Source organism: Notamacropus eugenii, chromosome 5 (assembly GCF_028372415.1).
Source record: "Notamacropus eugenii isolate mMacEug1 chromosome 5, mMacEug1.pri_v2, whole genome shotgun sequence".
Classification (NCBI taxonomy): domain Eukaryota; kingdom Metazoa; phylum Chordata; class Mammalia; order Diprotodontia; family Macropodidae; genus Notamacropus; species Notamacropus eugenii.
The window spans coordinates 15,511,045-15,533,243 of NC_092876.1; the positions used below are offsets into that span (position 1 = coordinate 15,511,045).

General features: G+C 36.9%; 1 pseudogene; it reads right to left on the reverse strand.

Moving 5' to 3' along the window:
* The window catches only part of LOC140507357 (protein DBF4 homolog A-like), a 37,723-nt pseudogene that overhangs the window by 9,571 nt on the left and 5,953 nt on the right, over nucleotides 1-22,199 (reverse strand).

The following is a 22,199-nucleotide window of genomic DNA, read 5'->3' on the forward strand; positions in this document are numbered from 1 at the left end:
CTGCTTCCAGAATGGAGGGTGCTTTGTGCCAAGCTTCAGGGATTTTGTGCTGCTGTTTGCTAAGATTCTTCCAGTGACTTATAAGTTTTCAATTCCTCTAAGGTGGTTTGATATAAATTTTGGGATTCTATCTACCCAAAAGACTAGAAAAAGTATATGACTACTCTTTTGTTCCTAAACAACTTGAGTTTCTTCTTGATTGAGATTTTGTATTTAATGGCAGTAGATTAGATCTGTGAACTCTCCCCAGTAATCTCCCCGGTTGCTCTCCTAAGAATCTACTTAATTTTAGTTTCAACATCTTCTACTTTACTCAGTCCTTGCTCACTGGGAACTCCTTAAATCTAGTCAGAAAACCATCATATCCGCCTCATGTTGAAGTAAAAGCAAGTAGTCTTTTCTTGAATTAGGAAACAAATATTTTTAAAGTCCATCAGTCATAAGCATTTATTAACTGCCTAATAGTTGGCAAATACTGTGTTAAGGGTTTAGAATACAAACAGAACAGAAAAGTAGATCTTGCCATCAAGGAGCAAATATGTTAATGGATGAAATAACGCATCCATATTTCTGTTGAGAGGAAGACCACTTTCATCCAGAAAGTTATAGGAATGATGGGAGGTCTTTTGGGAGTAGATTGCCACACTCTACTCAGAAAAAAAAATGGAACTAATCTAATCAAAGTTGAATGAACCTTAGTTCATGCTTCTAGAAATGGAGCAGGGGAGTGGAAGGTCACACAATAACTGAGGATGATAGAGCCAGAGAGAAAAGAGTAGAGTGAAGCACAGTTGAGTTTTTCTGAAATACTGTGCTGGGAAAGGTAGTCATCAATTAGAAAAGTAGGGTCTCAAGGCAGAATTTCCTCCAGCATGTTTGTATTTGTGGTAAGGTTATTTTGAAAGAGGATTTGACAGCCCAGGAGCTGTAAAATTCATCATCATTTCCCCTTTTCTATTTTTAATGTATTTTTAACTGACATTTGTCACTCTTCCCCACTTTCTCCACAAATGAAAAAATAAATAGTAAACCAAAACTCTTATTAAAAATATGTAGTTTTAAAAAAAAACAAATTCTCACTTTGGCCATGCCCCCAAATGTATATTTCATTCTGCATCCGTGGTTAACATTTATTTTCTCCCATTCAAACCCAGTTCTGAAAGGAGGGTGCCATGTCCAAATCCCATTTAGTCACAGCCATATTTTTTCTATCCCTATCCATCCATTCCTTTCTCTATCTTCATTTTTATCCTCACTACCTAAGACCCTCAGGCTGCTTGGCAAATCCTCTAGGTATCAGAAAAAAAAAAAAAAGTGAAACTAAAGTGGAATATCAAGGTCCTGGCCAAATTTCTGTCATTTTTGGTCATTCTGTAAACTAGATTACCTGGCTCACTTTCACGACCACCAACACCACTATGTCCCCCACATTCCCCATATAAACATACTGAAGAGCCAATAGGCAATGTGAGATCTCTGGCACACTGAGTTTTAGACTTTGGATTAGAAACATGGGGAAGGAAGAGGGAAAAATGTGTTTATAGAAAGTAATTATAAAAATAACTACATGGAACTTTAACATTTTCAAAGTACTCTTACCCCAACTAGCCTCCCAACTCTGTCCTGTAAGGCTTCTTATTCCTGATTTGACAAACAGATAGAGGTTATATGGCAGATTATACAGAGTATTAGAGTTGGAATCAAGAAAATCCAGAGTGAAATACCTCTCTATACATCGACTAGTTTTACGACCTTGGGAAACCCTCTTAACCCTCATGTTTCAAGTACCTCCTGAATTGCATTCTGTTTACTAAGTCATTAATGGAAGGAGATTGGCATTGGTGAAGGAAGTTTCTGCACTGGAAGTTTCCTCATATGGCTAGAATAATAGTAATAATGACAATAATATTTATAGAGCACTTCAAGATTTGCAAAACACATTACAAATATTATCTTCTTTAATAATAAACTCCAGAATTTGCAGAAAAGAAAACAGAGACTCTGAGGTCTTCAGTGACTTTTTCATGATTGCACACCATAGTAAGGCCGATCAAACCATGGCTACTGCAAGATGATCCATATACCTATTTACAATCAGTCTATATTACTGTTCCTAACATGCAGAGGATTCTTTAGGCTCCAAGTGTCAGCTTTCCTCTGTAAGTGTAAGGAAATTGATGTTTGTTTTCTCTTATCCACATAAAATTGTCTTATTCAAATTGCTAAGGTAAAGGTTTTTCTCATCCATTTCCCTCTCCTCTCTTCTCCCCCCTCCCTTCTCCTCTTCCCTTTCCTCCTTCTCCTTCTTTCCTCTGTCTTCCTCTCACTTGCCTTCTTTTCCCCTCCCTTTTTCCTTTCCTTCTTTCTCCTCTCACCCTCTCCTTCTTTCTTTTTCCATTTCTCTCATATAAAAATGAAAATGTTGTGAGCAATTTTTTGTTCTAACACTTAAGACTAACATGGGTGCTAGCACCACCCTTCCTCACTCCACCACACTGACCACAGGTTTTTATATTGCCCATAGCTGGTGAAAAGCCATTTCTGTTACTGCATACCTTCGGAAATCCCTGCCACTCCCAGTGGCAATTTGGAGGAATGGGCTTCAACCATCCACCTCACTTTTCTACATAGGTAATTTAATTCTTAAAGCTTTTCCACCTCTCAGAGTTGGTAGAGATCTAACTCCAGATGCACTTCAGAGGAGCATCCCATATCATTTTCAATTTTCTGGCAACTGTTTATAAAACTGATCCTTCAATGAGATCTGGTGGTTTTATGCATTTGGCTCATTTGCCCCATCCACCCTCTTTGTGCTTAGTTTGTCAAATAATCAGTCATTTAAAAGACAAATGCAGCTAAAGACAGGATATCATGTCAATAGAAGAATCTGGTGACTTCCTCTTTTCTGTGATCTCTCCTCCTATCTCAAAAAAAAAAAAATGACTCATAAAGAGAAAGTAGTAAAGAACTGAAAAACAACCTTATTCAATGTCTGGGACAAGAAGTGAACAAAATATTGTACTCATAAAACACTGTACTCATGATAACACAAATTCTCATTTTCAGAGACAAAAAAAATATTGATTGCAAAGCCATCCATTCATTTAACAGATATACATTATGCTTCTGTAACGTCTCATGCACAATAATTGACCTTGAAAAGACAAAGATAAAACAAAATCATGTCTCTGACCTCAAGAAATAGATAATCTTTAAAAAAGATTTGGCATGAAAATATGCTCCAAATCAGTATTGATTAGAGAGATGCAAATCAAAACAACTTTGAGGTACCATATCACACATATGAGATTGGGTAACATGACAAAACAATAAGATGATGAATGTTGGAAATGATGTGGCAGGGTAGGAACACTAATTCATTGTTAGTGGACCTCTGAGCTGATCCAACCATTATGGAGAACAGTTTGGAACTATGCCCAAAGGGCTATAAATATGTGCACTTCGTTTGCCCTAGCAACATCTCTTCTAGGACTGTATCCCAAAAAGATCATAAAAATGGAAATTGCTTGCACATGTACAAAAATACTCACAGCAGCTCTTTTTGTGATGGCCAAGAGCTGAAAACTGAGGAAATGCCCATCAACTGGGGAGTGGCTGAACAAATTTGGGCATAAAAATATTATGGAGTAATATTGTGTTACAAGAAATGACAAATAAATAGACTTCAGAAAAACCTGGAAAATCTTACATGAAATGATGCTGAGTGAAATGAGCAGAAAGAGGAGAACATTATACACAGTAACAGTCACAGGGAGTAAGGACTGTTTCTGATTGACTTAGCCTTTCACAGCAATGTAAGGACCTAAAACACTTCCAAGGAACTTTCTTTTTTTTTTTCCACTAAGGAGCCTTTTTTGTTTTTTTATTGTACTGGCATACACTCAGTTCATAAGAAAATCAAATGGATGTGACATACCTTGGGACATAGCCCAATAGATTCCAAACACAGCTCCTGAAGCAGCATACATGCATGTGCACACTGTAATTTTTAAACATGCTTGTTTAATGTGATTCCTAGTTTTCAGTGTTATGCATGTTGTCCCACATCTAATATTTAAATAATTTGAATTGTAACACTCACATTTGGGACACTAATATTTTAGATGAATTCTATAGTTACTCAAAATTGCCTTTTCCAGTGGAAGTCATTTTGCTGCAGTGCAAGTTATATTTAACTGTTCATTCAGAAAGTTTTATTGAACAATTAGATACACAATATGTGAGGTAGCAGACACCTTAACTTCAATTGCATTTACTTACATAAAGCTACTGAATTCTTTTTTTTTTTTGACATTTGTCATTACTATATATTTCTTTTTTAATTAATTTATTTTTAGTTTCCACAAGATTTTGAGTTCCACATTTTCTCCCCATCTCTCCTTCCCCCCACCCCAAAACATCATGCATTCTGATTACCCCTTCCCCCAATCTGCCCTCCCTTTTATCACACTCCTCCCTTCCCTTATCACCATCTCCTCTATTTTCTTATAGGGAAAGAGAGGTTTCTATACCCCATTACCTGTATTTCTTATTTTCCTGTTGCGTGTAAAAACAATGTTTAATATTTGTTTGTAAAACTTTGAGTTCCAACTCCTCTCCCTTCTTCCCTCCCCATCCATCCCCACTGAGAAGGTATGCAATTCAATATAGGCTATATATGTAAAAACTACTTAATTCTTAAGAAAATACTAATAATCATCTTTATTCTTAATATATACAGTTAGTTATTAAAAGATGACACAAAAAATAAAACAAAAATTATATATAGGCATATATAAAATTCTTGATACACACGCACACATATTCAGGCATACAATCCTCGCCATTTGTGAAAAACACAAATTAAAATCAAAAACAAAAAAACTCCAAAACTCAGTAAACATGGAGGATGAAGATGGGGAAGAGAGAAACATGGACAACAAGCTATTCCCTTTTTATTCCTCTCAAATCTCTAACATATCACTTGGACTGTGGTTTCAGAATAACTTGTAAAACCCAGAAACTCAGAACTCTTTTCACTGGTTTGAAATAATTCTATTAAAGACTGAATTGGAGAACTACAAATACTGTTTTCTTCTTTCGTAGCAGGAAAATCTGCTTTCTTCTTTAAATATAATTTGACATTCTTCTGCTGACTTCTTTTTATTGTTTCTCCCAAACAATATTTTTACTTTGTGGTGCAGTTTCCCAGAAGGCAAACTGTACTTTTGACATCCTCTTCTTTGGGTACTTTACCAGGATGACTACAGTATATTATCTTGGCTTGACCAATAAGTTGCATGTGGGGAACTAGTGCCTTTTTTTATTCTGACATAATTCTGAAAAAAAAACTGTAATACCTGACTTTCATTTTAGTTGAGACAAGTTTTTGTCTGTTTTGTCAAAATCAGAAACATGCATAAATTTCTCTAGGACATATTGGCAGCATTCTGCTTTTAGTTCTAAGTCTTTTTCTTTTATAGTTGCTTTATGGTCAGAAACTTCAGGAGTATATACATGCATATCTTTATTCAGAGGTATTTGTTCCAAATCCAGATGAATGCCCTTCTTCATTGGATTTATTGTATGACATTTTCTATAATCCAAATGCTCTCTATGTTTGCTTTTTGAGTTGTAAGGACATGGATTGCATGAAGCAAATCTATGGGCTCTGAATTGAAGGTAACCTTCTGTGAAGGATCCCTGCTTTCTTGGTACTGGAAATTCTGTATTTATCACTTGTTTGGTAATATTTCCCTGAGAGTCATTCGGGGAAAAATGGTGCAATTCTAGTTGTTTTTCAGGTTTATTCCTTTTAATAGTATTTCCAATGATGGGGGCAAAAATCAAATATTGTCTTTTACTGTTCTGGATATATTGCTTTTGTATTCTACAAAGTTATACACCAACTTGGATAGGATATCATCAAGGAATTGATGCTGAATACTTTGTGCAAAGTTTGTGTTGTTCACATAGAAGATGGGCCTGGAGCACCTCATATCTCTGAGCATAGCACTCGCAGTACCCCTTCTTCTTATTCTCTCTGAAATGGGGTTATGTGGCAGAGCATGAACCTTCATTAATTTCACAGCCTGTTCTGCTCCTTTGTTTAGCATGTGTTTGTTTCTGTAGACTATATGTTTTATCCAGATCAAAAAGACTTCAGGGCTTAGGAATGGAATCATTTATAAGAGAAATATTGGACAGATGAAGGTTATATGGTCTGTAATGGTGGATTCAATCTTCCACCTCTACCAATGGCTTATTAAGCCTTCCTGTTTTTGTTTTATGAATACGTAATCACATTCCCACCTCTCTTACTGATGTCCTTGGTTTCTCGATCAGATAATTTTTTTTCTTTTGTTCAATATAGCATTTAATACCATTAATATGAAGAATTTTCACTCCCCAGGATAAAGCATTTGACAGGACACTATTTGAAAGGATGAATTGATGTTCCTTGATAGCTTTTTTAAACTAATAACTTTCCTCTGCTCACACATACTGGATCTGAAGTCCTGAGCAAACTTCCATCACAGCTAGGGTGAGGTGAAGTATTTCCTCCTGTATATGTTGATTCCAGACTTGGGACAGGAGAAATACACCATAATGTCTTAGCATACTTTGTTTCCTTTTTATTTGAAATTAGATAATTTATATATTTGCTGAGAAATTCTTCAACTCTTTGGGTGATGGCCTTTGCTGGAGATCTACATGATGGCAGTTTTCATGGCCACCATGCCATGGTGCACATGCTGGGGTTGACTCTCATGGTCCCACCACTGCTCTAGTTCAGTACATCTACCGAGGCACAAAGAGAGTGAACTGACTCAGGTGCCTCCATTTCTGGGGGGCAGCCTGGGGGACAGGGGGAGGCCCCCTAAAGGACTCTTGATGCAAAATGCCATTCACATCCAGAAAAAGAACTATAGAGTCAGAAGGCAGAATGAAACACACTTTTTACTCTTTTGTTATATTTTGTTTGGGTTTGTTTTTTTCTCATGGTTCCTCCCCTTCATTTCCATTCTTCTATGCAGCATGACTAATATGAAAATGTATTTAATGGGAATGTATGTATAGAGTACATATAAGATTGCGTGCCATCTTGGGGAGGACGGGGAGAGGGAGGAGGAGAAAATTTAAAACATATAGAAATGATTATTGAAACTGAAAACAAATAAATTAAAAAAATAAAGAAAGAAGGTAGAAATGTCAGTGAGCAAGCATTTATTAAGTTTTTACTATGTGCCATGTCTATTGCTAGGCACAGAGATACAAAAACAAAAACCAAATGATCCCTTCTCTCAAGGAACTTATATTCTGTCAGGGTTAGGAAGAGTAGCAGTTACACCAATGCTTGTAGAACTGAAGGGGTTCATCCATTGGAGCATGCTTGGAATTGCCCTTTCTGTTTCTAGTTGACCGTGTGGATGGTGCTCTGATGACCAGCTTCATGGAGGTTTATCATTTACCCTTCTACCCTCTTCTCACTTTAGAAGAAAAATGTCTAACAGGGAATTGATAATACCCAAGATTAGCAAAGAAATAATAAATTATACCCAGTTCCTCATGATGCCAGCTTGGTGGAGCAATGGATAGAGAACCTGGGCTGAAGTTAGGAAGATAAGTCTTCCTGAGTTCAAATTTGGCCTCAGACACTTACTAATTATTTGAGCACAGGCAATTCACTTCAACCAGATTGCCTCAATTTCTTCACTTGCAAAATGATCTAGAGAAGGAAATGCAAACCACCTCAGTACCTTTGCCAAGAAAACCCCAAATGGGGTCCCATAGAGTCAGACATGACTGAAAAATAACTGAACAATTTGTGATGAAGTCAAGTCATCTAGCCAGATGAACTACATCCTCAGGTAGTGCAAAGCTGGAAAATATGCTTGATGATTTCCTCTAAATTATTTGAAAGATTTTATAAACTGGGAGAAGTCTCATAGGAACAGAGAAGGGTATTTGTCCAAACTTTTTTAAATGCATAGAATTTGGAAATTTATAATTGTCACAAAAATCCTATAATTCATTCTTCTTTGTTTCTCTATTAAATTATCCAGAGTCATGTGAAGCAGTGGAAAAAAAAAGTTTTTCAGATTGCAAAGAATCACAACTTTTTTTGATAAAAAATAAATGCAATTAATATTATAATAATTATGGATTGTCAAGATGAATACTGATGGCTTAGTAATGGCAAATATTCAATCTGTGATGTTGATTCTACATGTTAAACTGTATGCCCATTAAACTGTGAGGGGCATACTCTAATTAAAATCCTAAGAAAACTCACATGGTCAAAATAAAAGGTCCAAAATTTTTGGGGAGTAATTATAAAATAGGAAAAATAAAGTACTTTAACACTGCCAGATTTCTGAAGACCGTCATTATTAAACATATTTTGTATTTTCTAAAAGGAAAGAAATAAATCAATGAAGCAAAGAGCACTTAACAAGATCCAACTATGTATGAGACACGAAGTTAAGTATGCATGATGCAAAATCATAGAATGAAGTAGTTACTGTTCTCAAGGAATTTAAAGCTATTGAGATAGAAAAGACTAGATAAGAACAATGGTACTTGTCCTTTGTTCTATCAGAGGACCAAAATGGCATCACTATGATAAGTCAAGTTTCAGTGTTCCCTACTGTGACTAATCAGACCACTATGAGTTCAGAATGCTCTACCACAGATTGAGCACAGATCGTCCCTGTGAACATTTGGGGTGGATACTCCAAATATGCATATCCTACATTTCATTTTTGATGTTTCATTTCTATTTTGCTCATAGAGCACAACATCCTTTCTGATGTGGGCACACCATACTGAGCAGTCCTTGCCAATGTCTCCCATGTCACACAATCAGATCCAAAGTTCTTGAGAAAGACTTTGAGAGCGTCCTTTCATGGCTCCTTCTGACCACCATGTGATCACCTGCCCCATGCAATTTCTCCATAAAATAGTCTTTTTGGCAAGTGTACATTTTGCATTTGAACAACGTGGCCAGCCTACAAGGCCAACTCTCTGAAGCATGGTTTGAATACTTAGCAGTTCAACTCAAGCAAGGAACTTAGTGTCTGGTACCTTATCCTGCCAGGTGATCATTAGAATCTTCCTATGACAATTCAAATGGAAGCAATTCAGTTTCCTGGCATGGTGCTGATAGACTGTCCATGTTTCACAGGCATACCTAAATGAGGTCAGAACAACAGCTTTATAAACCTTCAGTTTGATAGTGAGTCTAATACCTCTTCTATCCCATGCTTTTCTTCAGAGCCTCCCAAACACTGAGCTAACTCTGGCAATGCATGCATCAACCTCATTGTCAATGTGTACATCCCGGGAAAGTACACTACCAAGGTATCTGAATTTATGCACAGCATTCAAAACTTCTCCATTTGTTGGAACTGATGGCTCCATGTGTGGATGGTGTGGTATTGGCTGATGATGCACCTCTGTTTTCTTGGTGTTAATTATTAGACCAAAATTAGCATATGTAGCAGAGAATTGATCCATGCTTTGTTACATCTCAGCTTCAGAAGCTGTATTGAGTACACAAACATGTGCAAACAGAAAACCATGCATGAACATTCCTTTCACTTTAATCTTGCCTTGTAACCTTTTCAAATAGAAGAATCTATCATCAGTACAGTATCTGACCTTGATGCCATGTTCATCCTCTTTGCAAGATTTTGAAAACATGGCTTAAAACATCCTGCTAAAAAGCATGGGAACAAGCACACAACTCTGGTTTCATTTCATTGGTGACTGGGAAGGCACGAGAGCATTATCCACTATCCAGAACCTAGGCAAGCATGACATCATCAAATTGACATACAATACTGACAAACTTCTCTGGCCAACCAAATTTTGACATAATTTTCCATAAGCTTTCACTGTAAACAGTATCAAATACCTTTGTCAGATCTGCAAAGGTTGCGAACAGACCTCTGTTCTGCACCTGGCTTTTCTCCTTGAATTGTTGGGCAGCAAACACCATAACAACTATTCCTTGATCCTTTCTGAAGTCACACTGGCTCTCAGGTAGATGACTATCTTCCAGGTGAAGGATCAGCCTATTAGAGAGGATTCTGGCAAGAATCTTGCCAGCAATGACTAAGAGAGAGACCTCCCTCACCGTGATTGTCACAAGACAGTCTCTTTCCTTTACCTTTATGGAGATGGACAATGGAGGCAACTTTGAACTCCTGGGGGTAACCTCCTCTTGCCATATAATCTGGAAACTTTCAGCCAGCTTTGTATGAGCAATGGTCTCCCTACCTTGTAAATCTCAACTGGAATAGAATCACCACCAGGTGCTTTGCTACATGAAAGGAGCCTAATGACACTCAAAATCTCTTCTTCAGTTGGAAGTTCAACTAAGGAGGGATTGACTTCCACCTAAGGTAAACAATCAATGGCCACAGCATTGATTTATAATGGTCTGTTGAGAACACTATGGAAGTGTTCAGCCCATCTCTCTAGAATCTCTAGGATCATGCCCTTATCACTAATCAATGTGGTTCCATCAGCACTGAGTAGTTGTGATGCACCATAGGTTTTTGGTTCACAAATAGCTTTCAGGGAATCATAAAAGTGCTTTGAATTGTTACTATCAGTATAAAACTGAATTTCATCTGCCTTCTTACTGACCCAGTAATCCTGTCTTTCTCTAAGCTTTGCTTGCACTTTACTTTTGATGGAATAGATAACCAAGACCTCTTAATCAAGAAATCAACTTAGAAAGCAACTTCATCAAATGCTTAATGTGTGCTAAATACTGTGGTAAGCACTGGGAAAAGCAAAAAGCAAAATAAATACAACAAACAAACCCAAAAAAGTTCTTTCCCTTATAGTCTAATGGGAAGATGTGAAAATCAATAGCTAATAGCTGATGTTGACATATATGCCAGATACAGTGATTAGTACTTTGTAATCATTATCTCCTTTGATTCTTACAACAACCCTTGGAGGTAGGTGATATTATTATCTGCGTTTTACAAATGAAGAAATTGAGGCAAAAAAGAGCCTAAGTGGTATACAAGATACGTTTACATTAGTTCCTAGAATGTCACATTAACGGGAAGGCTCCACAAGTTGAGGAGGAAAGGGATGGTAGTGGTGATGACAGGAATGACCTCACTTAGAAAGTGATATTTGTGCTGAGCATTAAAGGGAGCCAGAGTTTGTGAGAACCTGGAGAAGAAGGTAAGCATTCCAGGTATAGTGAGGCCCTGAACTTATTCTCCTAAACCACACTTTCAGACTGGTAGATCTGATGGCCCAATTGGCTTTTACTTTTACCTTTAGGATTCCAGTAATAACACTGAGGAGTTATGGGTGATTTGTAACACAATAGCTCAAAAGATCCTATTGATGTTCTTCCTCCCATGATTATAATTGATATATATTGTTCAACTAGAAAATAAGCTTTTAGAAAAGCATATCTACTAAGGTGGTGTGATAAAAAATAGGTAGTACAATGCATTCCATCAAAACTCTGTGGAGTACAAATTCAGAGCAAAAAGTGAACTTAAGTTTAGATAGCATATGTGGCAAAGAAGAGACTCATTCCTCCTGAAAATCCTGCTACTAGTGTCTTCAAGGTTTTATCTTGTAGAGCCAAGATCTCAGAGAAAAACCAGGAGGTTGCCTGAACTCTCCCCAGTTTCTGTCAGAAACAATTATAAATCAAGCCTCTAAACAGATTTTGAAGCAACAGAACCTACAAAAAATGGAGTAAAATAATTTTCCAGCTAAAGACAATTTAGAGGGACTTAAGGAAAGGTCTGTCTCACTTAGGTAGAAGGTGAGTGCAACCCAGCACAGACAGAGTCTGAACCACCTAGCAGAAGACTCTTTGTCACAACACAGATCAGTAACTGAGGCCCTGCAGTCCTATTTCAGGAAATCACTGCCATATTTGTCCTGCTGTGAGACCTGCAGCCCCAATGCAGAAGATAAATCACTAGCCCCTGAACCACAGTACAACAAGTATGATAGGGTCAGGCCAGCACAGTGGGCAAGCCACCAGCATCAAAGGTCCTGTATGGAAAGCCAGGTACCAGGTCCTTGATCTTCAATATAAGTCATTTGGGACAGTGTACCCTGTGCCTCAGGAACAGAGCTCAACTCTAAAACCTGAAAAATCAGCTAAAATGAACAATAAATGGAAAAAATCCCTGACCACAGAAAACTACTGTATGGACAGGGGAGATCAAAGCACAAACTCTGAAGAGGACAACTATGTCCAAATGCCTACATGCAAAACCTCAAATGGGAATATGAATTGATATCAAGACCCAAAAGTCTCCTGAGAGGACCTTAGAAAGTATTTTAAAAGTTAAATAATAGGGGTAAAAGAAAAATTTTTAAATGAAAGCAGAGGTATGCAAGAGAGATTGAATAGCTTGGAAAAGGAAAAACAAAAATTGACTAAAGAAAACAATTCCTTAAAAAACACAATAGGAAGACCGTGGAGTAAGCTAGTCTCTCTCCTTTATTGACCTCTAAATACCAGAAAATATCACCCCAGGAAATCTTTTGGACAAGTGGAGCCAGTAGAATGACAAGATGCAGCAGTCTTTTAATCCAGGAGTCTTGAGGGATTAATAATACAAGTCCCGCTCCATTGTTGGAAAAGAAACAAGACAGGACAGGAGGTATCCCAGCAGGCCAGAGGCAAGCCCCACCTCAGCAAGTGAGCCAGAGATCCCAAGTCTCAGGTTGGTGAAACAAGCAAGTGCCAACACGAGGACCCCTCACCCTTCTGTGTGCCTTGGCACAGGCAGAAGCAAGTGGCAGAATCCAGCATGGAGAACCACTATATCCATCAGTGGGCAGGTATCCTCCATCCACTGAACCTCCCTGTGCTTTGGCACAACTTCAGGTGAACAGGCATCTTCCAGTAGTCAAACCTCCCTAGGCTTTGGTGCACCTCCAGGTGGACAGGCATCCTCCAGCAATCCAAATCTCTTTGTGCTTCAGCAAGCTACAGGTGGGCTGGTGTCCTCCACCAATCAAACTCCCGCATGCATCAATGCAGATCTAAGTGAGCACCCAAACCTCCCTGTGTTCAACTCCAGGTAAGCAGGCATCCTCCGGTAGTCAGAGTCCCACCTCCATATCAAGAGATTCAGTGGAGCCCTGGGGAAGCACAGGAAAAATCCCACCTGGTCTCAGTACACACCAGATGCCACCACTAGGACTGAGCATCAGGTAAGCTGCCAGACCCCTACACCCTCCAGCTGCCACCACCTTCCAGAACACAAAACCAGTGATCAGGAACTTGGCCCCCAGTACAAAAAGCTTGGGACAATGTCCCCTGTAATCTGTAGGAAAGCTCAATTTTAAAAGCAAAGAAATAAGCAAATATCATGGGAAAAAATCAGAAATAAAAAATGACAATTGTATCTTTCTACGGAAATATGAAGATCAAAACACAAATTCAGAAGAGGAACATTGTCAATATACCTATATCCAAAACTTCAAAGGGGAATATGAGCTGGTCTCAGGCCCAAAAAGCCTTCTTGGAGAAACCTAAGAAGGATTTTAAAAGTCAAATAAGAGAATTGGAAGAAAAAATGGGAGGGGAAATGAGAAGTATGCAAGACAGAGTCAACAACTTGGAAAAAGAAGGACAAAAATAGACTACAGAAAAAATTTCTTTAAAAAACATGGCAAAATTGGGGGGGAAATGTACACTGAAGAAAATGACTCCTTAAAATGTAAAATTGACCAAATGGAAAAAGAGGTACAAAAGCAAACTGAAGAAAACAATTCATTAAAAATTTGAATTAGTTAAGTGGAAGTTAATGACTCAATGGAATACCAAGAATCGGTCAAAGAAAGGTTTATAAAACAGAAAAAAAACAGAACAAAATATAAAATAACTCGTTGGAAAAACCACTGACCTGGAAAATAGATTCAGGAAAGATAATTTAAGAATTATTGGTCTACCTAACACCCATGATGAAAAAAAAAGAGCATGGACAGTATATTACCAGAAATTATCAAGGAAAACTGTTCCAAGATGCTAGAACCAGAGGGTAAAATATTCATTGCAAGAATCCACTGATCACTTCCTGAAAGATGTCCCAAAATGAAAACCCCAAAGAATGTAAGAGCCAAATTCCAGAATTATCAGGTCAAGGAAAAAATATTTCAAACAGCCAGAAAACAACAATACAAATATTGTGGAGTCATTCAGGATTACACAGGACCTTGTAGCTTCTACATTAAATTATTGGAGGGCTTGAAATATGATATTCTAATAAGTCAAAGGAACTTGTATTATAACCAAAATCAACTACTCAGCAAAATTGAGCCTAAACTTTCAGAGGAAGAGATGGATATTCAATGAAAAGGGGCCTTCCAAACCTTCCTAATGAAAAGTCCAGAGCTCAATGGATTTTTTTCTTCAAATACAAGACTCAGAAAACAAGAAAGTAAAGAAAAAAAAGGAAGATGTTACTAAATAAAGGCAAACAATTTACACCCCTATATGGGAAGATGATACTTGTAACTCTTGAGAACTCTATTTACATTAGCAAAATTAGAAGGGGTACACAAAGACAGAGGGCATGGGTATAAGTTGACTTTGATGTGATGATAAAAAATCTAATTAAAAGGTGATAAGGGATTGTACTTGGAGAAGAGGAAAGGAAGAGGCAGACGATATGTAAATTACATCAAATGAAAAGCACAAAGACATATTATACTAGAGGGAAAGAAGGAAGGGAGATGAGCATGGTTTGAATCTTACTCCTACAGAATTCGGCCCAAAGAGGGAATAACATGCTTAAGATATAGAAATCTAATTTACCCAATACGAAGTAGGAAGGGAAAGGGGAAAGAAAATGGAGGGATGGAAAGAACAGAAGGAACAAGTAGTAGGGGAAAAGGGAAAGAAAAGGGAAGGTGGTGATACAAAGAAGAGAAGATTGAAGGAGGTGGTAGTCAAAAGCAAAACACTAGTGAGGAGGGAAAGGGAAAAAGGAGGGAGAAAAGCAGAATCTACATTGGGGGTAAGGAAGAGGATGGAGAGAAAGACACAGTTAATAAATGTAACTGTGAATGAGAATGGGATGAACTCTCCCATAAAATGGAAGCAGATATCAGAGTGGATTAAAAGACATAATCCTACAATATGTTGTTTATAAAAAACACATTTGGAAAGCAGATACACTCAGAGTAAAGGTAAAAGGCTGCAGTAGAATATATTATGTTTCACCTGAATTAAAAACAAAACAAAACAAAACAAAAAAGGGTTAGCAATGCTATTCTCAGGCAAAGCAAAAGTAAAAACAAATCTAATCAAAAGAGATAAAGAAGGAAAGCACATCCTGCTAAAAGCTACCACAGATAATAAAGTAATATCATCACTAAACATACATGCACCTAGTAGTATAGCACCCAAATTCTTAAAGAAGTTAAGGAAATTACAAAAAAGAAATATCAAAACTATACTATTGGGAGATGGCAAACTCCCTCTCTCAGAGCTAGATAAATCTATCCACAAAATAAAAAAGAATGATGTTAAGAAGGTGAACAGACTTTTTTAAAAGTTAGATATGGTAGACCTCCGGAGAAAATGGCATGAGGATAGAAAAGAATATAACTTTTTCTCAATGGTACCTGGCTCCTACACAAAAATTGGCCATTAGGGAATAAAAATCTCACAATCCAATGCAGAAAGGGAGAAATATTAAATTCATCCTTTTCAGATCTTAATGCAGTGAAAATTACATGAAATGAAGGGCCATGGAAAGACTGACTAGAAATTAATTGGAAATTAAATAATATAATCTTACAGAATGAGTGGGTCAAAAAACAAATCACAGAATCAATTATTTGATCCAAGAAAATTGCAGCAATGAGACTGCATACCAAAATTTATGGGATGCAGTGAAAACTGTTCTTATGGGAAATTTTGTATCTCTAAATGGTTATATGAATAACATAGAGAAAAAGGAGATAGATGAATTGGCTATGAAACTAAAAATGCTGGAAAAGAAACCAACTAAAAATTGCCAATTAAATATCAAATCAGAAATTCTGAAAATCAAAGGAGAAATTAGTAACACTGAAATTAAGAAAGCTAAAAGCTGGTTTTCTAGAAAAAAGGAATAAAATCAAAGAAACTTTTGTTAATTTGATTGAAAAACAAGAAAATCAAATTTCCAGTACTAAAAATGATAAAACTGAATTCACCACCAATGAAAAGAGAAATTTAAAGAATAATTAGAAATTATTTTGCACAACTGTATCTCAATCAATTTGACAACCGTAGTGAAATGGATGAATATTTACAAAAAAAATAATAAATTGACCAGATTAACAGAAGAGGAAACAAAATGTTTAAATAATCCCACTTAACAAAAAAAAGAGAAGTAAGCAAGCTATCAATGAATTACCTAAGGAAAATAAAAAGAAACTCCAAGGCCAGATGGAATTATAAGTGAATTTTATTAAACATTTAAAGAACAATCAGTTCCAATGCTATGTAAACCATTTGGGTAAATAATTAAAGAAGAAACTTTACCAAATTCTTTTTATGATACAAATATGGGGCTGATACTTAAACTGGGAAGAGTCAAAACAGAGAAAGATAATTATAGAACAATGTCCCTAATGAATATAGATGTAAAATTTTTAAATAAAGTATTAGCAAAGACATTACAGCAACTTATCTTAAGGATAATACACTATAACCAGGTAGGATTTAAACAAGGAATTCTGGGCTGATTCAATAGTAGGAAAATTATCAGCAAAGTTGACCACATCAGCAACAAAACTAGAAGAAATCATATGATTTTCTCAGTAGATGGAGAAAAAGCTTTTATCTAAATATAGCACCCATTCCTGTAAAAACAAACACTAGAAAACATGGGAACAAATGGACTCTTCCTTAAAATGATAAGAGGCATCCATCTAAAAACCATCAGCCAACATTATATGTAATGGGGATAAGCTAGGGACATCTCAAATAAAATCAGGAGTGATACAAGGATTTCCATTATCATCACTGTTATTCAGTATTGTACTGGAAATGTTAGCTTTAACAATAAGAAAAGAAAAAGAAATTGAAGGAACTAGAATAGGTAAAGAAGAAACTAAGCTATCATTTTTTTTTTGCAGCTGTTGTATACTTCAAGAATCCTAGAGAATCATGTAAAAACATTACTGGAAATATCAAATAATTTTAGCAAATTTGCAGTATGTAAAACAAAGTCACATAAATCATCAGTATTTCTACATTACTAACAAAGCCCAACAGCAAAAGATAGAAAGGGAAATTCCATTTAAAGTTACTGTAGACATTATAAAATATTTCAAAGTTTAGCTGCCAAGACAAACCTAGAAACTGTATGAACACAATCACAAAACACTTTTCACATAAAGTAGTATCTAAATGATTGGAAAAATATCAGTTACACATGGATAGGCTGAGCTTATATAATAAAAAATGACAATTCTACATAAAACAGTGTACTTATTCAGTGTCATACCAATAAAACTACCAAAAATTATTTTATAGAGCCAGAAAAATATAATAACAAAATTCATCTGGAAGAACAAAAGATCACAAATATCAAGGGAATTAATTTAAAAAATGGAAAGGAAGGTGGCAGATCTTCAATTATGTTATGAAGTGACAATCATCAAAACTATTTGGTACTCGATAAGAAATAGAGTCGTGGATCAATGGAAAAAGTGCACAAGACAGAGAAATAAATTACTATAGTAATCTACTGTTTGATAAACACAAAAATTGCCTCCTGAGATAAGAACTCACTATTTGATAAAAACTGCTGGGAAAACCAGAAAATAGTATGGCAGAAACTTTTCATAGACCAACATTTCACACATCATACCAAGATAATGTCAAAATGAGTGCATGATTTATAAATAAAGAAACACCATAGGCAAATTAGGGGAGCAAGGAATAATCTACCTGTGAGATTGGGGGGTGAGGGAAGAATTTATGACCAAATAAAAATTGCAAAACATTATGACATGCAAAATGGATAATTTTGATTACATTAAATTAAAAAGTTTTTGCATAAGCAAAGTCAATGCAAATTTGCAATCTTGCCAACAAGGTTAGATGTGAAACAGAAAGGCGGGAAATTTTTTAGGGCCAGTGTCTCTGATTACAGATTCCTTTCTAAAATACACAGAGAATGAAGTCAAATTTACAAGAATACAAGTCATTCCCCAATTGATAGATGATCAATGGATACTAATAGACAGTTTTCAGATGAAGAAATTAAAGCTATATATAGTTGGAGTGCCTCTTCTCTTTCTTTTCTATACTTTCACACTTGGTGATCTCAAGGGTTGTGTGAATAAAATGAAGTAATATTTGTAAAGTGTTTTCCAAACCGTTAACTTTTACATAAATGTAGAACATTATTGCTCTTATTTTTCTTATTGTTATTTGGACTTTGTCACTATGTCTTCTATCCAAGAATATCCTTTTACCATTCTTGGTAGAATTTGGGCACTGTTTCATGTTTCAATCCCTTCTGAGTTATACTTCTGACTCATCAGGCTTCAACACCTTGCCTCTGCTTGATATCTCCCCCAAACCCTCAGATGTGGCCAGAAAGGGATTGTACCTTTGATGGAAAGATTGTACCCTTGATCATACCACATACTCACTTTCATGTCCATGAATTCCAAAATCTGTTAGTCTTCCCCCATGCCTTATGACCCTAATCCAATTCTCCATACCTATCATCACCTCCAATCTAAATTCATTACTTTCCTAAACTGTCACACTTCTGCTAGCTAATCTCTCCTCCCTTTCCAGTGCCAATCCTATGATAAACAAGTTAAACTCTACACTGTTCTCTATTCTTCCCTTACCCCAAACTTTCCTGTCTGTGATACTGCATTGCTAATCCCATGACTGGATTGTTCCTTCCATCTCTTTCCTTTGCTCTTACTCACATGCTGCTAAATAGAGCTGAGAAAAAGCCCCCAAACCTTAGTAAGTGGATCTACTAGAAATTTATATTTTCTAATTTCAGCTGAGTCTTCCCGTTTCAAGGCAATCCTCTTTCATTTCTCTCTTCCTCTTCCCATAATGGCTACTTCAAGACTTCTTTTCTCTCCTTAAGCACCTTCTCTGCCAACCCTTTCAGAAAAGGACTTTACTTCTTACTTAATAGAAAAAAACATTGAAACCATTTACTGAGAATTTCTTCTTTTCACCTCCTCTTCTCATAACTCCATATATCATCTTCAGTCTCTCATGCAGTAAGCCCTTCTACTAGACACCAAGTCACTCAATAAGCATTTATTAGGTACCTACTGTGTGCCAAGCACTATGCTAAATGCTGAAAATATAAATACAAAAGTCACTATTCTCAATGAGTTTACCATCTAATGGAAGGAAGAAGACAGATAAAAGAAAGTTGAAAAATTAGGAGGAATGAGGGAAGATGGTGCCTGGCACAAAGGCATGATGGAGAAGTCCAAAACAGAGCAGCTAGGTAGAAAATTCAGGGATGGATGACCTGGGAGCCTTTCTTCAATGGAGATTTTGGAGGGAATTTTTCACTCTGCTTTCCAATCAGAGGAATTTCAGTGCAAAGAGTATTGATGAGGTGTGAATACTAAAGTTAATATGATCTTTCAGGATGATGATCTTCCTAGGGACATGATGAAGTTCAAAAAGAGTGCAGTGAGGTGGCACTACATGTACCTTTAATCCCAATATCCTCCTCTCTACTCTAACAGATTATCCCCAGTAACATCTGCAACTTTTCTCTAATTTATAATTTCTCCTTATCTACTGGTGCATTTCCTGATACCTACAAACATGGCCATGCCATCCCCTTCCTTAGAAACAGATCCCACCAGATACTATATTAACCTATGTGTATCTACACATATAGTATATCACTACATAGCTATGGAATATATTTACGTATACACATACAAGACAAGTCACCTCTCCTCATATATTTTTCTTTCCCTTCTCAGCTGAACTTGAGAGTGGCTTGTATACATGGCACCTCCACTTCTCTCATTCACTTCTAAACCCATGGCAACCTGGGTTACAACCACATCATCAATGCTAAATTCTTCTCTCCAAAGTTAGTAATCTCTGCATTATCAAATCTAATTCTCTTTTCTCTATTTCCTTGTTCTAGACCTCCCTGTATCCTTTGATACAGTTCACCATCTTCTCTTTTTGGGCATTCTCTTTTCTCTGGGTTTTCTTGACACTGCTCTCTTCTAAACTCCTCTTATCTGTCTGACTCCCTCTTCTAGGTTTTCTTTGCTAGATCTTCATCTAAGTCATGGAGTTGGCATGGTAGAAGAATGTTCTTGGATAGAAGATATAGTGGAAAGTCCAAATAATGACAAAAAGAACAGGAACAATAATGTTCCACATTTATGTAAAGGATAAACATTTGGAAAACACTTTACAAATATTACCTCATTTTATCCTCACAAACCTAGGATGTAGGTACCATTACTATCCTCATTTTATAGATGAGGAAACTGAAGCAGAGGTTAAATGAGGCAGTTTTTGAACTCTGACCTTCCTGATTCTAGGTCCAGAACTCTATCCACTGTGCCCCCGACAGTCAGAAGAACATCATAGATAGGAATGGAGCACAGTTGGTTTGGGCCCTTACTCAAAATGGAGGGCTTCATAATTAAGTCATCAGTAGAAGAAATTCACATCAAGGAGGGTTTTTTCCAAGATGACCAGGCAGCTGAAGCCCAAAGAATCACAAGCAAAGGTATGGAACAAGTAATTTATTCCCACACAGCAATGATATGTTGTAGAGATGGCAGCATGTGGTATAGTCATTAAAATCCAGTTTAATAACCAAACTTTTCCATACTGATATTGGCAGCTGGGATACTTCCACTAAAGACTTCCTTAAATGCAAATGGTCTTTGTGAGACTGCTAATTAGCCATTTTGTCTTTTATTTCTTCACTGTCATCTTCCAGTCAAGCAACAGTGCTTTCTCTCTGTTGATACCAACTTCTCCCCTGACTCCAGCCCATTCCCAGTGCTCCTGCTGCTGCTGCAGCTTTGATGGACTGTTCTGGTGGATGCCATAGCCTCTGCCTTGATGCATTTATGGCATCTCATGATCTTCTGAAATCATAAGGTCACCTGTCATGGTCCATCCATATCAAGGTTGTTCTTCAATCCCCTAAATGGGAGACTTGTTGGTCATTCTTCATTACCAAAGAGGACTAATGACACCATGAGGATGATGGCTTGACTTGTGAATAAATTGGATTTAAGTGAAGCAGAATTGAGAAAAGTCATCAACCCCACTCACCCTCTCCTCCAGAGTCATCAGAGTCCAGTGGTGAGACAAGAATCAATAGGACTGGAGATGGCCCAAGTGGGAGATGAGGAAACACAAGAAAAAGGAGCCCAGCCCAAGCACAGGCCTGTTTGTGCAGGACATGTGCTCATCACTGTATGGGACCAGGTTGGGGATATTCTTTCACTCTATTCTGCTCACAATTAGTTCACTATCCCTTTCACTACACTGTCTTTTCCAAACCTTTTAATCCCTCCTCAAGTCTCCCATGGCTCTTACAAACCTCCACCTTCCCAACTGAGAAACTCCCTTCATATATTACTTTTAAAAATTAAGACCATTCACTTAGATCTCTTTCTTGGTCCTTTCTTCTCCTCTCATATCACCAAGAGTCTATCATTATCTCTTCCTTCAATCTTCTCCCACCAAATGAAATGGCCTTTCTCCTTGCCAAGGTAAATCCCTCTACATGTCTAAATGTTCTCATTCCATTTTATTACCTGGAAGAGATTATTCCCTCTATCATCCTCACTTTCTCATTTATCTTCAGTCTCTCCTTTTCCACTGTTTTCCTACTGCCTACAAAAACGTTTATGCTTTCCTTATCCTTGAAGAACCCTGAGTTTCATTTTCCTGCGAGCTATCATGCCATACCTTTCCTCCCTTTTGTGGTTAAACTTCTTGAGATGGCCTACTAAAATAGATACTCCTTCCCTTTCTTTGCCTTCATCCTCTTACCTCTTCACAATCTGGCTTCTGACTTCATCATTCAATCAAAATTGCTCTCTCTCCAAAGTACTTACCGATAGCTTTACTGATAAATCCTTTTTTACCAGTTCTCCTGTTTCTTCAGGTTTCTGCAGCATTTAATGTATTTGGAAGTGTG